Raw genomic sequence first — 16774 nt, 5'->3', positions numbered from 1 at the left:
ACTCTTTCAGTCATTAGGTCTTTTTTATTGGCAACTTTCCCTGTGTTTTCATCTGTGAACTTTCTAAGGTAATGACCAATCTCAAACCATGTGCTAAAGTAATAATTTCATGATAAAACTAATCTTTCCAATAAATCGCTCTCTGAAACACTCTATTTTTCATTTTCAAAGACCCAGAAAGATTATGCTAGTGATTTGGATATCTATTTCTCTAAAATTGCCCTCCAAGTCTTCTTTATTCTAATGTAATGCTCAGAATCCTTAGCAAATAGGAATTGCATCTAGAAGAGGAGAAAAAGAAACAGCAAAAACAAATGTAACCTTAGAAAATCACCAATGTAAGTAGTTTCATTCCTTGTACTAAAAACCATTTGAAAACTAATCTACTGCATATTCTTTCCTTTCAGAAAATGTAAATTGATCTTTCAGTTTGAATACCTGTCAAAGCACAACCACTATAACATTGATAAGTAATTCTGCTCATCAGTTGATAACTTCTAATACACTGCATCCTTACACGCAGTTCTGCAGGAACCTTTGCACCAGACTGCACCCAAACCAGAGTGGAAGATGTTCTCCCTCGGAGAATTTGGCAACAGTATGAGTGATAAGCGTATTTCTCCCACCAGAACTTCCCAAAATAGTACGAAAATACATCACAGATAATGTCGATTAAGGAATTACATTGAAACGAAGATGGGTCATATTTTATTTGTTTTTCAGCATAAGGCAATTGCCTCCATTTAATAAGTGTGCTCACAATTGAGAATAAGAACAGAAGCGATGAATATCTCTCCATACTCCAGAGGTACATGGCTCCACGAAGTCCAAGCAAATCAGCACGTACACCTTTAAGAATCACAAAAACTTAACAGATTTCTCTTTTCTTATGTACCTACTATATTAAATCAGGTTATGATCACTCCCAAAACAGATCTTGTTCATTAGTCTTCACAAACTGTTGCCATGCCCTTTCCATGCAGTGAGTAGGGGGTGGTATTACCAGATGCCAAGAACAAAAGACTGGGTAAATCTGCAAAGAAAGAGGTAGAAAAGTGGCAGCCGGTGTTACTGGGATGAGCTGGACAAGCTCACAATGGCTACACTGAGACCTAACTTTTATTACCACAATATTTAATACCTGTTCCAGAAAACTGGCTGACTCCATGCTCTTGGAAGATCGTACTCAGATTTCTTTAGAATATTATCTTTAATTTTAATTTATTATTATTGAATTTTATTATTTTATTTGTTTTATTATTTATTTTTGTTTATTCTTATTATTAACTATTAATTTTGATTTATTTAGAATATTATCTTTAGATAGTTCAGTGTCTCTAAAGTTAAATGTACCCCAGCAGGAGCTGAAGACTGCAAGCTTTGCTCACAGACCCAGTTCTCAATGTGCCATATTTGCCCAAACTGGCCTACTAATTCCTAACTATTTCTGGCTTTCCTGCTGCTTCCCATCTATGACATAAACCACTCCACCCCTTGTGCATGTCTGACTTTTAATTTCTGCCTGAGGCCAGTAGGTTGCCTCAGTGTCCTCCAGCTGAGCCACCTTTCAGTCCCTCTTTGTTCTTTTGGAGAAATGGCCGCTTCCTCCAGAAAACCTCCAGTCACAGTAACTAATTGCTTCCTTTTGCTTAAGAGAAATGCTCATCCTTGAAAGGTAGAAGCCACAGGTCAAGTAACAACACTGTAATAAATCTTCATTTCCTGCAGAATACCCTGAAGGTGATCAGTAAGTCACACTAAAGCAACTCCATGGGCAGGTCTTCACTGGAAAACTAATTTAAAATTTAACTCCAGAGTTACTGCTCACTTCATTCCCATATACAAGCATCTGGACTGAATATAGCAAGGTGCTCGCAAACCTTGTGATTGGTGCAAAAAGAGCTAAGATTTATCTTCAGTGAGCAGAATTTCTCCCCAGCTAACATGTGCAGCCTTGGGTTCCTGGAATCTGGCAGCATCCCACCTCTCACCCCACTTCTTTCTCTAATCCCAAACAGTAAAATGCATGCAGACACCAGCAGCTAACTTTCTGGTAGAGATGAAGGAAGATTCATTTGTACCAGGTATGTGAAATGCTTAGAGGAAATGTATAAATAAAGGCAAAACTTTGCAACACAGCAAGTGGTGTAAAGAGGCAGTCAAAGAAAATTCACAGCTTCTTGAATGATCAGCAAGCAAACTTTAATAACATCAATCTAAGTGATAATCTCAAAGAATTTGATGGTGTTTACTCTACAGAGAACATCTCTGAAATCAGCATTGCATTGAGGGGAGTCTGTCACCTTTGTTGTTTGGCAGAGAAAGGGGATAGTGGGTTTTCATTTGGGTAAGCAGAGGATCTTGCATCTGTTTGGCTGTGCTCAGCACAGTGCAGACACAAAGCTTCTTAATGCAAATGCTAAAGAAAACGCCTGAGGTGACTGTAATTCAGTTGTTGGATTGTATGTCAAAGGTTTTAGTTGTAGGTTTACTTAAAAAGTCTGTTTCAGGTTGTATCTAATGACCTTTTCAGTGATATTGCCCACTGTGGAAGGAAAAAGGGAAGCTTCAGCCAATGTTTCTGTCTTCCTATCTATTGTCCTCTTAGCTTGTTTCTAAACTTCAGGTTTGGCACTCAGCCTACCCTCTAGTTTTGTACCTTCACTCACAGCAAGGTGAAAAAAGTCCACCCCAAATCCATTTCCAGATTTCAGACCTTTTTTTTCCTGGTTTGCAAATTGTTCACCACTCCTGTTTCTCACAACTGCATATATTCTTCATAAGCACTCACCAGTCATGAAAAATGACTGTTAGCCTATGAACTGGCTCTGAATGCTTCATCTCAATTATTTGTTATTTGTGTAGTGCAATTGGTCTGCTTAATTACTCGCTTCTGTCTTCTTGTGCCCTCAACAGATGGTTGAACACAGTTAAATCAAGAGAATAACTGAGTTGAAAAATAACAAATGCTTTTTAGCTGAAGAAAGACGGATAGCACACTTTGCAGGATTTTCACAAATTGACTCTATTTAAGTATTTGTGAGTAGGTTATATGCTCAAACGGCAGCTTTGCATGTGCTCATCGCATTCATGAAAGCAGCTGCTGCGTATACAAATCCCTTCTGTTTAGCCAGGTTTATCCCCATTAAATTCTGAGCAGAAAGAGATGCCCAGCTATGGGCAGGAAGAATATGGAGAGTTTTGGGGCTGGCATTTCTCAGAGAGGACTAGGAAAGCATATAAAGCTACAGGCATTTTTAACCTTGGGCTGATATAATGAATCAAGGTACAGGTTGTAGCCCCAAAGTTTCATCTTCCAGCTCTAAAAAAAAAAAAAAAAAAAAAGCCCTTGCAGGTGTTACTCAGCCCTAAGCAGATGCTGCAGCTCCAGCCATAGCTCAGGCACGACCATCTCTGCAAACACAGCCTGGTGTTCCCACACACTCTACAGTGCTGAGGAGCCACTTGAAAGGCAACATATTACTCATTTCTGACCAAAAAAACCCAACAACTTTTTTTCCATCTCTTCCTATGCAACTTTCCTTGAGTGGTACTTAGCTTTCAGGCATTTATCTGAAAGCAAAATTTCCCTCCCTCTTTCTGAGAGAAGAGGGAAGAGCTTCATTGCAAAGTTGGCTGTCTCCTTTTTTAGAAATCACAAAAACCTCCTAAAAAGTAACCACAACCACCCAGGACAAGTAAACATGCAAATTTTGCTCTAGCTTAAAGCAGCACCAAAACCACAAACCTCCCACGACCGGAGCAATAGAAGTCAGCACTATCACAGTGGATGCACTTGCACAAACAACGTCCCACTGCCGATGCAAAGCAGTTGTTTAGAATCTCAACCTTCAATTTTCAGCTGAGTGATGTCCTGCCTGAAGTCAGGGCTGAGTCTGCTCAGCCAGTTATTTCATGAGGGTTGCGTTCAGTTGTCTGGACCTTCATTCCACAACTCACATGGCTCCGCACTGGCTCCTTACCCTCATTTATTCACCTGAATGACGGATGCAAAGCAGGTGTCATTTGCTGCCATGCTGATGGCTTTTGTTCAGCATCACCCAGCCAAGTGGGCTCTGCTTAACGATCTGTGCTACGTTTTTGGTGTATGGCACAGAAGCCTAGCTTTCAATATAGTTTTATTTAGGTTTCCCTTGGCCTCCTCAGGTGCCTGCTGCCTTTTCTAACTGCATACGATAAAGAATTCCTTTAAGGAACTCCCTTTATTTCCTCCTCTTTTGTCAGGCACAACTGAGATAAGGTTATCTCTAAGTGTCTCTCTGCTTTCAAACACAGTTTCACACTTTCTGTCTCAATTCTGTTACATGCCTGTCAATCCCATTTGCTCCTCAGCGTGGATAAGACCAGACTGGCTCTCCTTAGAAACAACAGGCTTTGCTGAGAGTTAGAGTATTTCCTGAATATTGTTCAGATTTCCTGCAGAGTGAATTAACTACAGAAGACACATATCTATTTTTAAATCCTCTATTTTTTTTCTTCTCATCTGCCCCAGATTAAAACTCAAAGGGATTTAGAATAGATGCTCCCAACTCATCACGGTCTCTCATACATTAAGGTGATCAATATAAGAAGCTTGAAATGCTCTACAGTTCATGGTGCAAGTTTCACTTCATTTTTAATTCTTCTGAACTTAAAAAAAGTTAATTGTTTATCCTTGTGAATCTAAAATTTCTCAGATGCAGAGCCTGAAACACTCCAATGGGAACAGAACTCCCAGGATATGTGGTCTCCTGTAAGATACCAGGTGCTTTGAGAGTAGAATCCATCAAAATAGATCATTAGGAAATGAGTCTTTAGGGTGTTTGGTTACCCCTAAATTTTGAGAGCATTGGTCCATTGCAAGACTGGCTGACATGATTATCATCTCTTTTAGTGAAGAAAATGCATCAGTTCTTCAGTACCTTTGCAGGCTCTGAGTCACACCCAGAAACAAATCCCCAGAAAATTCCAAAGCATAGAAAAAAACACTCCAACACAAAAATTATACCAACTGTGCAAAAGACAGTATGTGTGTGCATGAGCATATGCACACACATGGGAGTGGGTGTGTGACATGACTGTGCATCACAGCACACGGGGGTGTGGGGGGGTGAATACGGCCTAGCGAGTGAATGTAATTGTTCTCACCAAGCAAGGTGCACTGAAGGTGTGAAGGAACAGAAGGAAGTGTCCTTGCAGTGAGCAGACAGACCTAGGAACTGATTCGTCCATAACTTTCCTATGTTTAAATACTCGAGCAACATGGTGCCAGCATTCCTGTGCTAACGTACTTGTTCTGTGGGATGCTGGAGAGCCACAGGGCCTTTACACAAGCAGGTAAAAGTGTTAATGTACTAACTCAGGAGGAAGGTGTCCTCAAGTTCAAAGCTTCTTTAAGCTACCGGAGGTGAGGTGCATATGCATAACACATTATTAGTTAGTAGCTGACAGCTGCTTCTTGCCATTACCAGGGAGAAGGCTAAACACGTAACTCCACATGGTGCAACAGAGAAGGCAATTCTAAGACTTCTCCTTGTTACCTGCAGGAAAGATGAGAGAGAAGAAACCATAGTGAGTCAAACTCCATAGGTTAGTACCTGAAATCAGATGCCTTGCAGAGGTTCCCCCCTGCACAGTGGGGATACATTCAGAGCATGTAGCAGCAAGAGGCAATCCCTCTTACCTGAAGGAGGCCAGAGGTAGAGGGAGGCATGAAAAGCCTGGTACCTGGCTGAGCTGAACAGGAACACCAAGCCAGCACAGGGCACAGCCTCAGTGGGATGAGCTGCCAAGAAAAATGCAGTGCTTGAAGTTTTTTTTGTTTGTTTTTGTCCTGGAGTTTTACTCTGCCTGTCAGCTCCAGGGGAGAAAGGAATGGGCAGACTGCATGGAGAGGAGGAAGAGTATGGTGGAAACAGTGAGCTTGGATTTTCTCCAAGTGTGGCCAGGGATGATGCTGCAAGAATTTCTCCAAGCAGCATGATGTTAAAATAAATAAATAAATCTAGTTTTATGCAACTGAAACTGCTTGGGTCAAACAGGGCAGGTAGTTAAGGCCAAAAGACAGTATTGGAAGCAGAAGGAAAATAAAAGTATGAGTTCTACAAGTAAAATTTATTTCCCTGTTTTACATATAAAGGCGGTCAACATCTCATTTTGGAGCAACATTTCTTTTTAAAATTGAAATAATTACAAAACAAAGCATTAAAAAATAGATGAAATGTTAAGATTGATAAAGTGTATTTTTCTATTGTTTTCCCCTCCATTCTCCTAAAAGAAACCAAAACCAAGTTGTCTGGGACACCCGTTTTGATTGCTGAACCAAAATTCCATTTTCTCAACAGCTCTTCCCTGAACCTGCCAGTCCATTACCACCTCCCAAGGCCAGGTATTTTAAGAGCTATCATTACCTGGCTAGTGTTGACTGAGAGGCACCAGAGTGGTGGTCTTAGACTACACCAGCTTTCATTCATCTTTACAATAAGGATAGTTAACTAGAGTCTGGCCATACAAATAGCAAGGGTTTCTTCAATTTCTCTACTTACGTCACTTTTTACACTGCCAGGTAGCAAAAATGAGGAAAGTCACGTCTTTCTCTTCCCAGACTGGAACCTTTTTTGATTCTGGGTTGAGTGTTTTCAGGGAGAACTCCAGAAGGGAGAAATGCCATGAAATAATGCCTGGGAAAGTCCTTCGGGAACATCAGGTGCTGACTCATATTTCAGAGATAATCCATATTTTACCCAAGCATGAAGGGAAGAGCTGTTTGTCAGATAGGTTGCTCGTTGCAAACCACTGTGTGCTCAGGCATCGCAGGAGGCCTTGTGACAGGCCTCAAACTCAATGCCCGGACAATTTTCAGCAGAACATGACAAAGCTCCTCCAAATCTACCTCATGTGGATGTCCCTGAAGCAGAAGTACATTTCTAGCAGTTTAGTGCTTGAACACCACTGCCTACTTACCTTAAATCTTCATTACATTGAATATTTAGCTACAAACTGTGATAGTGCAGTCTACCCAGTGTGTGAACTCTGCCTTCCCAGCTCTGGGCTAGGTGACCTCAGGCAAATCACTCAACCTCTCCTCCATAGCTTATTTTCCTACAAATGAAGCAAAAAGAAATTTTACTTTGGTCCCCCTCTATTTTGCCTCATTGTTAGCAGATGTTTGAAGACAGGGACTGCCTTTTATATATTTACGCCTCACCTCATGTAGGCCTAAGTCATAAACATAAACACCTGGGTCTAACTTTTTTAAAGGGTACATTTCTCCTGAATTCTGTCACACACGTCAGGCTTTCTTGAAGGTCAAGATTTTGTTTGTTGTCTTTGTCATGAGCAAAGAAAGGTAAATTGGAAAAAGCGAATGTGCCCCAAACAAGAAACTGCTGAACCTTCTGTATAAGTGTTTCCATTTAGTCTGAGTTGTCTATGGATTTCCTTTATTTAATCTTTTATAGCTATATAAACAAAAAGATGAATCCAACTGCTTCACATTTCTAAACGAAAAAGAGAAAGCCAAAATGTGGTAGTCACAGTGTCCTGTCCTGTCAATGTCAGTTTTAAGAGAACTAATCTTACATGAAACCTGTGAAAAGTCACCATCCCTGGAGGTCTTTAAGAGACGTTTAGATGTTGAGCTTAGTGATATGGTTTAGTGGAGGACTTGTTAGTATTAAGTAAGAGGTTGGACTGGGTGATCTTGGAGGTCTCTTCCAACCTAGACGATTCTGTGATTCTGTGAAATTATGAAACAAGGAAATCAAGTGGTGATAATTGTGTTTTTATTTCCCCTTAGTGAGAGCTATGGTCTTAGGACCTTATGCTCCTTTCTGCTAAGTGCTGCATCAACACCGAGTGGAAAACAAACAGTCCAATTGGACTAGAAAGGTATGACAGATGGTGATGGAAATGAAAAATTATTACTGTTTTACACAATAGTTTCATAGCCTTGGTCCCTATCTAATGTACCCAAGGCTAGCAAAGTAGCTTGTGCCAGAGCTAGGACTTGAAGTCAGCCCTTCAATATCATCATGTAGGTATTTGGTTCTTCTTCCTGAAGTAGACAGTGTATATATATATATATATATATATATATATATGTGTGTGTGTGTGTGTGTGTGTGTGTGTGTGTGTGTGTATATTAACACTGATGGGGGTGGGAGAGGGTTGGGGCGGAATCCATCAACAAAAAAATACAATATTAAATTTATATTAAATATACAATACTAAATATACTAAATACCAGGCTAAGAAGCACAAGCTTCCAGTGAATTCTTGAACACAGACTGTTCTTTCTGATACCTGAATAAAAAACACTAATGGGCATGGGAAAAGGTAAAGGGGTTCTGAACAAGGTATAATCTCAATACCTCATGTAGAACTTGATGAGAAAAGGCACAGCTGGCAGAGAAAAGGAGTTTGTTTCATCTTTGCTCAAAAACGAAATGAGATAAGTTGCCAGTGTAGCCCTTTTCCTGTACTTCTTTTTCCCCTCCCACTAACAGGAACATTGGGGTCACCCTTCAATCAATAAGTCCTGTCCCTGAACACAATAGTCCCCTCTTGCCACTGTCCTAGGGCTTTCTATCAGTGGCTGGTGGCCCTACAGCAATTCCCTGGTGTTACTTGCTCTCCCTGAGGAACAGCAGTTTACTTGAAAGCATCTTACTACATTGCAAATTAAAAGCGACCTGAATGGTGGCCTGTAATAGCAGGGAGATGGCATTTGTGGCCCTTTTTCCTGTTATGAGATATATAAAGAAGACACTCAGAAGAACAGGGGCTGATGTAATGCAGCACAGCTTCACTAAAAATCACTGAAACAAAGTCAAATGGGATTGACTGAGAATCCAACCCACTTCCAGTGATTTTTATTTTTTTTTTGATAATTTGCTTGTAAAACAACTGCAACAAAAGTAAAATATAGCCTGAATACAGGTCAGCCACTAAGCTAATACAGACTTCCCATAAATGACTGGAAGGCTTTACAGACATAATCCACATACAGCAGAACTCAGCATTGCCATGGAAACAATTACATTCAAAGAACAAAACACAATTGATATCAAGCCATTCAGAAGGCATTTAAAACTTGTTATGCACTTAAAGTACAAGGAAATTAGTTTGCTAATTAACACACTGTTCCCAACCATTGTGATTTCTTTCTTTAATGGTGAGAGTAGTATTTTCTGCCTTGCTTTTTTTCCTAATGCTCCCTCCAACAAACACACTTAGTTTAAATACAATATTTCAGTATTTGTTTCAAGCCACGTAATAAAAGCTCAAACTGCAACCAGTCTTTATCCTTTCTTTTTCAGCCAATGCCTTCAATAGATCCTTTTTAATCTCCTCTAATGTCTCTAATGTAATGAATCCCATATATAATGACATTATAATGGTTAGAAAGTGCTTAGGCAAGCCTTCCAAAAAGAAATAGACTTCAAACTCTTTAAACAAAAAGCCAAAACAACAACAAAAACCCCTCCAATAAAAACACCTTTTAATTAACTGCAGTGCTCAGAGCGCTGTTTAATTATGAGTTATGAGTTCTAATATCCCAGCACTACTTTTGCAGGAGGTCAGTCACCATTTTCCCCAAGTTTGCAGCAGAAAAAGCTACCTAATGACCCGAAATGACACCTAGCACTTGGAAATGCAATGCTGGGTGCATGTCAATAGAAAAAAAAATATCTTCTTTACGACAATTTTAGCATAAGACTCCAGAAGTGAAAGAGATTAACCATGTCTAGGCACCAGGGATCTTAGAGAGAGGGGACTTTCGGATATTATACTTGGAAAATTCCTTTATAGCCAATAAAAATATTTCGGGCAGTTTAAATCTGGTAACATCTGTAGCCCTCAAGTTCTTGATTCATTCCACTTTCCTGCAGGCATTTAATCAAGAAGCCTGAAAAGGACGTGCAGTTCCAGCCACTGGACAGAGACAAAACCCCAGGGAGCAATTCAGATCTCAGTTGGGCTCATTTCCTCTCTTTTTTATTTCTATTATATTCTGTGTTATGGAGGTTAAATCCAACCCCAAATACCACATAATATTGTTTTCCCTTTATTTTGTAAGAAACTGAGGCACTGAAAGATGCTGTGATCTGATGCTTATTATTCAACAAATCAAAAGAAGCATACACTTCAAAATCTCTCATCCTAATGCCTTTTTCAGGAATATATGATCTGCTATTGCTCATTCACTGATTTTGGCACCAGCCAAAATGAATCTACTTTTATTCCTGTTTTTTCAGACTGCCACGTCCCATCCTGGGTAGAACAGTCTGCAGCAGCTTTTTCATCTCTGTGCAAAGCAACCACGTGTTTTTTTCTTTCTTTCTTTCTACTCTCAGTGCTTCTGTCTAGGCGTAAAACATTTTCAAGCTCCTCTCATTCATTCACCAGTGAGCTTGAGACAGCTGCATTAGCAGCACTGCCAATAAACAGCATGGTTAGGGAGAGCAGCACACTTTAATCCTAAATATTGTAGGCAGCCTGCAAGAATAACACATCTCCTAGCTAAAATCGTGTTCCAATCCTCATCTTCAGGGAAAGAAAACGTAGACCAACATTGCCACACACGGCCAAATACACCCATGGCTTACTCAGTAGGTATACTACTGGCCCCAAAGCGTGGCTGAACAGCCTCAGGTCCACAAAAGTCCTTTTTGCATGAAGGTAATTAGAGCACATGTTCCAAGTTAAACCTACTCCTAAGAGGCTTGCTGGACTGAGATGTTGGTGCTTAGGGCACTAACGTAGTCTTCCAGCAATTCCCAAACCAATTTGGGCTTGTAGCCTCTAGAAAATGTGCCAAACAACAACCACCACAAACCATCAACCGCCAAAACAACAACAAAAATCAACTTTGGGCACTGAGGAGCACTGCTATGTCACAAGGCCACAATCATCAAGCAAGTTTTGAGGCTTGGACACTGGAAGAACAGAAAAGCAAACCAAGTGCCTGATTTTCACAAAATCCTCCTTTGAAAAAGACCTCTTGGCAGAATCAAGACTCAAGGCAGAAGAAATTCAGCTGCTCAGTCTTAAAATAGTGAACCTGAAGACAAAATGGAGGTACAAGAATGCTATGGCTAATCACGAAATCTAAGGTTGGGACCTCAGCACCGTATGCCCGATTCTGCCTTGATGAGCCGGAAAAGGTGCATTGGGAAAAGTTTAACAGTGCTTCTTCTTTTAGGCTGCTCAGACTGCAGGAAAAGACCAGGATGATCTCTGCATGTAATTTTCACAGAACATGGGAAAACAAACACTAACAAAACCTTCACCACCTGATTAGTTTTGAACCATTCCATATTACAGGAAATGAAACTGACCTCAAATAGGGACTTGCTGGCTACACACTGACCAGTCTGGCAAGCAGTTATTGTCTATGCCTTGGCAATAGTGGGTGGTGACAAAATCACTCCTGGCCCCAAGGTCCTGAGATATCATCATTTCCCACGTTGGCCAAAACTGTAATTTTCCATCTATCATATCCCTCCCAACAACAAAACCTCCAACCCTCTCCCAAGCTAGCCCAATAATTGTATTTCCTGCCATATTGCTTCTGCTCCTGCTGAGCTCCTGTTCTCTGAAAGACAATCTTTGAGCTAATTATATGGCATTAGCTATGATTCTGTAACTCTTCCCCCACGTCAAAAAAAACTTGAAGTAGACTAAAGCATATTCAGAATATACTGTTTCTCTCTTTGGGAGCCTAATTCCTCTCAGAGGTAACTTAATCACCAATTACCCACAAACTCGGTATCAAGTGTCGCCACCGAATTTAATTTGCTTCCTGACAAAGAATGCCTTCGCGAGGATATCAATACCTGACGTAAGAAATAGTTTGTGAAGCCAGAGGAAAAAATAGACAGAATAACAGTACTTTAAGGTGCTTAATCTGCTTTTGAAGTATACAGGCTGTAACTACGCTACAATGGCACAAACCCTAAATGAATAAGCAGATCGAGCAAGAAGGTAACTAGTTCAGGAGAAGGAGGGATGCACTTACTGCCTCAACAGCTTGACCTCTGCAGTAGAGATAGCCATGAAGAACAAAATGTAGCCTGAAAGAAGGGATTAGCACGAGCTCACAGCAGAACCCAGTACTCTGACCACAAGACTGGTGACTCGGATGCTGGAAGGCAGAAGAGGGCGTTACAGGTTATCTAAAAAAGTCAGCAAAAAGTTTGCATACAACCTTGCCCCAGGGCTTGCTTGCAGCTATGGAGCCTGCATATTTGTGTGTGTTTCTGTAGCCTGCAGGGTGGCAAGAATCCCTTCCATCAGTTCTATAATTGGCTGTAGCATTTCCTAGAAAGACCGGGTTGTGGCCTGCTTACTCTGCACGTCACTTCAAATGATGTCTGCACAGACAGCCCCAGACACTTTCACACTCAAAGAGAATGATGAATTTTGTCAGGAAGACAGTGTTGAAGGGCTGTCTTGAATTACACCCTACATACAACAACAAGCAAGTTCCTGTCTTAATGGGTGACCCTTCCTCAAAATACACTGCTAGGGACAAAAAACAATAAGAAAAAAAAATGTTTCCTTCTCTTCACTTAGACTTACCAATCACGATCATCCCTGAGAATATCTTTTCACAGTACTACATATGTGCTTCTCCCATAGTCCCAGCATTCATACAATCACAGAGCTTTGCGCAAAGATGTGAACAGTTGATCCATCAGGTGAAAACTGTGCTTGCCACCTATTACTAGTTTTGTTTTCACCAAAGAAGGTATCTTTACAACAAAAGCGTCTGGAATAAGTGAGTCCCACACCCATATTTTCTAATCATAATGTCAAGGTGTAATAGAAGTAAGACTTCTTCAGCATTAAAGCTGTAAAATACTTCATCCAAGAGCAAGCTCAACAGCAGGAAGCCAGGAATGAGATACAAAGTCCCAGTCCATTTAAAGTCGGCATACATCTTATTATCATAAATACCAGGCTGGACAAGACAGAATGGGAATGGACAACCCAGCTGAACAGGACACCATCAATTACCACACACATCCTGTGAGCAGAAAGGAAACCTGACCTGCCAGGATGTTGCTGAACTAATGCACATCTGGCTCTTGAATGGCCAGAGATAGTGTTTGAAAATAACCATTTGGGATATTATCAGCCATCAATTGCGGCTTTCCAGAGAGCAGTTTTATATCTGAAGGCACACATCTGCTAAATAAGTATTTTAACTTCTGTAAACGCAGCTACAGATGCTGGTGGAAGTGTGCTTTTCTGGCCACATAGACTAAGCGTAGACTAAGATCAAGGTTTCAACAGTGTGTGCTCAGCCACAATGTCCTCCTCACTATTCCTCTGAACTGAACGAGTACCTTCCCAGGGAACAAGTATCACCATTTCATTGCAAGACTCACAATATTCTTTCTATAAACCTTAAACTCTCATAATTGTCAGATAATTTCAGTTTCCTTTTATTATTTTTTTTTTTTTGTAACCATCTAACTTGGAGAAAGCTGCAATTAAAACCGAAACACACAAAGCAAAGCTGTTGCTAAAGAATTAGAAGCTATCAAATATACAAAAACAAGAAGGAAGCTTAGGATTTAGGTCTCACTCCTACTACTTGAGAGATGGGGTTTGGCAATATGGATTGCCTTCTCCTTCCTGCAGTAAATCTCATTCTTCTATCAGAAGCAGAAGAAAATAAAACATCATGACAGTCCCTCTACATTGCTAGGACCATTATTTTGAGATCTGGCCTTGGTTTGGACTATTCTTGATTATAGTGTTTCACTGAGTTTTTGTTTATTTGAATGTTCCTGAACCTCCTCTTCTGATTTCTGTCTTTTCTTCCTGTGATGCTTTCTGACCATGAACACAGACTGTTGATATTTAAAACTCTACCTCTCCTCATCGTTATTTGTTCTGTGGAATAACGTATCACTTGCTCTGTGAAGTATTGAATCCTCCCCACTCCTGTAACAATAAGATGAGTTCTTCAGTTCTACTTCTGACTATTCCCTGAATTTCATGGTACCGGAATCCATCTTTTATTCCTTGTCACGTTAATCTTCCAGCCAGTGACTGATCATACAACGTACAGCAATGAACAGCCATGTGTCACCATCACCTCTCTGCAAGCTGATCAGCCCTCAATGTTAGCTCACAAGTCATTTCTGACGAGAGAAAATGAGAATCTACTGCACATTCAGCCACAGAAGTGGTACAAACAAACAGCTCTCCAGCACCCTTAGCTTCATCGCAGCAAACTTCAGCTATCAAAGCAGTGCCGGGATACCTCTGTCCAACACTCATTACTCACAACCATTCGAGCCATTAAAAGACCGTGACCATTTATATAGATGTCTCTCCCAAAGTCTCTGCCTCTTGTTCAATAATCCCTGTAAAAACTAGTCTGCCTCTGCATCTGTCTTGTGTCTTGGGGTGGGCACGGTAAGTACCCTTGGCCCACGTTGCACAGAAGTTCCATCCTAGAACAGCCCTTGCCAGTGCTGTAGGATAAGGAGCCCAGTGCCTGCTGTACAAGAAAACGTAAACAGTTTAACAGTGCCTTTATTTCATCGCCTCAGAATAGCATAAAAAGTCAACAGGTACGTATTTCAGGGTAAAGTTAGTAAAACCTCCAGGCAAGCTATAGCCAACAAGGGAACAACACAGCTGAATTGAATTGAGGGAATAAATGGAGGTGTTTAAGGCCAGGTTGGATGAGGCCTTGGGCAACCTGATCTAGTGGGTGGCATCCCTGTCCATGTCAGGGGGGTTGGAACTAGATGATCTTTAAGGTCCCTTCCAACCCAAGCCATTCTGTGATTCCATGAATATAATCAAATATAACCTATTTCTCCTCCACCGTTTGGGGATAAAGAGGACAGGAACTGTGTGGAAGAGAAGACACCATCCCTGTAACTGCTCACCTCAAAGATACCTATAAACTGCATGTGTGTCTGCAGAGGACAGAATAGATCTGCAATCTCTTCCGAGCAGCAAGTCCCTGGGGAGCTATTCCCTTTGCACTGTAAAGGGGGAACCATTCTTTCATGCCTAAATGTTTTTGTAGTATTGTTTTTCAGTAGTATCACCAGGGCTGTATTATTATCGTTCCTGCATTCTTCCTTTCCTCTCCTGGAATATTCCTCTGGGCAAACTGTGGCTTGCTATGGACTTTTACAGAAGACAGTCAGAGGCAAAGCAGATGAAAATCTGGTTAGCTTAACAGGCAGTAACGTGTAGCTGTGAAAAACAAGCCTTAATGAAGGCAATGGTTAAACCTGCACTCTACAGGCCTGAGCAAGGAGAGCCATGGCTCCACTCATTCCTAACCAATCTGCACCTGGGATGCAGCTGGATCCAGCTCCAATGCTCCAGCTGAGGAACAGGGACCAGAAACTGGAGTTTGCTGCCCATCCGTTGTGAGCCTGTGCCATGGATAATCAGAGATGCATCCAAAATTGGCTTCAACCTACCCACTTGAGTAGAAAGAAGGCAGGTAAAAGCAGTTTGCAAAGCCTCCAGCTTTCTTTGTACGTGGCTTCTTGGTGTAAATGGATATGATGTGCACACATTGAGCCTCTCTGAAAGGACAGTATGGACAGGGAGACCAGCAGCATGGACTTCTGCTTCAGTAGATGAAGCCCATCCTGCTAGTTTAAAGATAACTTAGACATAAATATACACTGCAATCCAACACTTGTACTGTAATGCAAACATAAGAGCAGAAGACTCCCATTTAGCTACTGGTCTGGCACTGACAAGTTAAGTCACCTTGAAAAAGCCATGGTGCCTTCCTACCCCTCTGTTCAAACTGTACAGCATGGACAGAAGAGGCTGTCTGCTATAACAGGTCCTTGATCTTGATTGGGATTTCTGATACCTCAGTAATCCTAATAACAAACATTTCAGAGACAGAATTACCTAGAGTTATCCTCAGGCACTTCTTGCATTGAATATGTATATATTCTAATTTAGGCACCTGCATATTAGCTGTAGGCAAAGGTATCACCTTGTTGTGCTTTTATTATCCCGAAGTCCAATGAAACCACACTCCTAAAAGCTACCTCACAGAATTAAAGCAGCTGAACTGGTGGAATGCCTTTAGCTAGAAATCTGCATGGTAGAAACAGGTCTCTCCTCCAGTCCATTCAAAAACACTTTTATCTACATATTAGAGGCCATATTCCATACACAGTTTGAGGGAAAACATCCATAGTAGGCATCTGGAACCTCCAGGGGCATTGATAAGTGAAATAATTGGCATGTTACCACCAGAGACCCAGAAAAGTCACCTTCCAACTACAATGGGTTGCTTCTGACAAAAGCCAACTGAGGCGCATAATGTCGTTGTTCATTAAGTTCCCATTAATGATAAAAATTCTGATTTCAATATTTAATACACCTCAGAGATCACAGTGCATAATTTAATGCGCAAGCAGATAATTTGCTGATCAAGGTACATCTCTCCCATTAAGGCAAATGGTTGCACACTTTGCTGATTAACTGTATCCTACACACACAAATACACACATACTCTGCTGTTCTCTTCTATCAATGAGGCATTGTCCCCTCTGGAGCTAGTTCTCGTGGCACACAGCTGAAACCTATACATACCAGCTCTTCCACATGACGTATAAATGCCGTATCATCCCTACTTACGCTGCTTTCTATCCTTGGTGTCTTCCGAGTACGCAGGATTAGGACACCCTTGGCAATAACGAAGTGGGCCCCGTGTTGAGGCTTCTGTGCCATTCGACTTCCAGCATCACCTCTCTTTTGG

General features: G+C 41.1%; 1 long non-coding RNA gene across 4 annotated transcripts in view; it reads right to left on the bottom strand.

Annotated features, from left to right (window-relative positions):
• LOC121069886 overlaps nt 1-16774 on the bottom strand; it is a 42963-nt gene that overhangs the window by 11175 nt on the left and 15014 nt on the right. For 2 of the 4 annotated variants that reach the window (XR_005819720.1, XR_005819722.1), the window contains 3 exons: nt 5149-5540; nt 3850-3997; nt 900-1033 (listed from right to left, as the gene is read on the bottom strand). This is a non-coding gene — a long non-coding RNA (uncharacterized LOC121069886). Of the gene's footprint in view, nt 1-899; nt 1034-3849; nt 3998-5148; nt 5541-6963; nt 7096-16774 lie in introns of those variants that run through there. The other 2 variants (XR_005819721.1, XR_005819719.1) reach the window with 2 other exon arrangements.

Source organism: Cygnus olor, chromosome 4 (genome assembly GCF_009769625.2).
Source record: "Cygnus olor isolate bCygOlo1 chromosome 4, bCygOlo1.pri.v2, whole genome shotgun sequence".
In the NCBI taxonomy this organism is placed as follows: domain Eukaryota; kingdom Metazoa; phylum Chordata; class Aves; order Anseriformes; family Anatidae; genus Cygnus; species Cygnus olor.
Note: the sequence above shows the minus strand (reverse complement) of the source record. Positions and strands in the feature narration are given on the sequence as shown.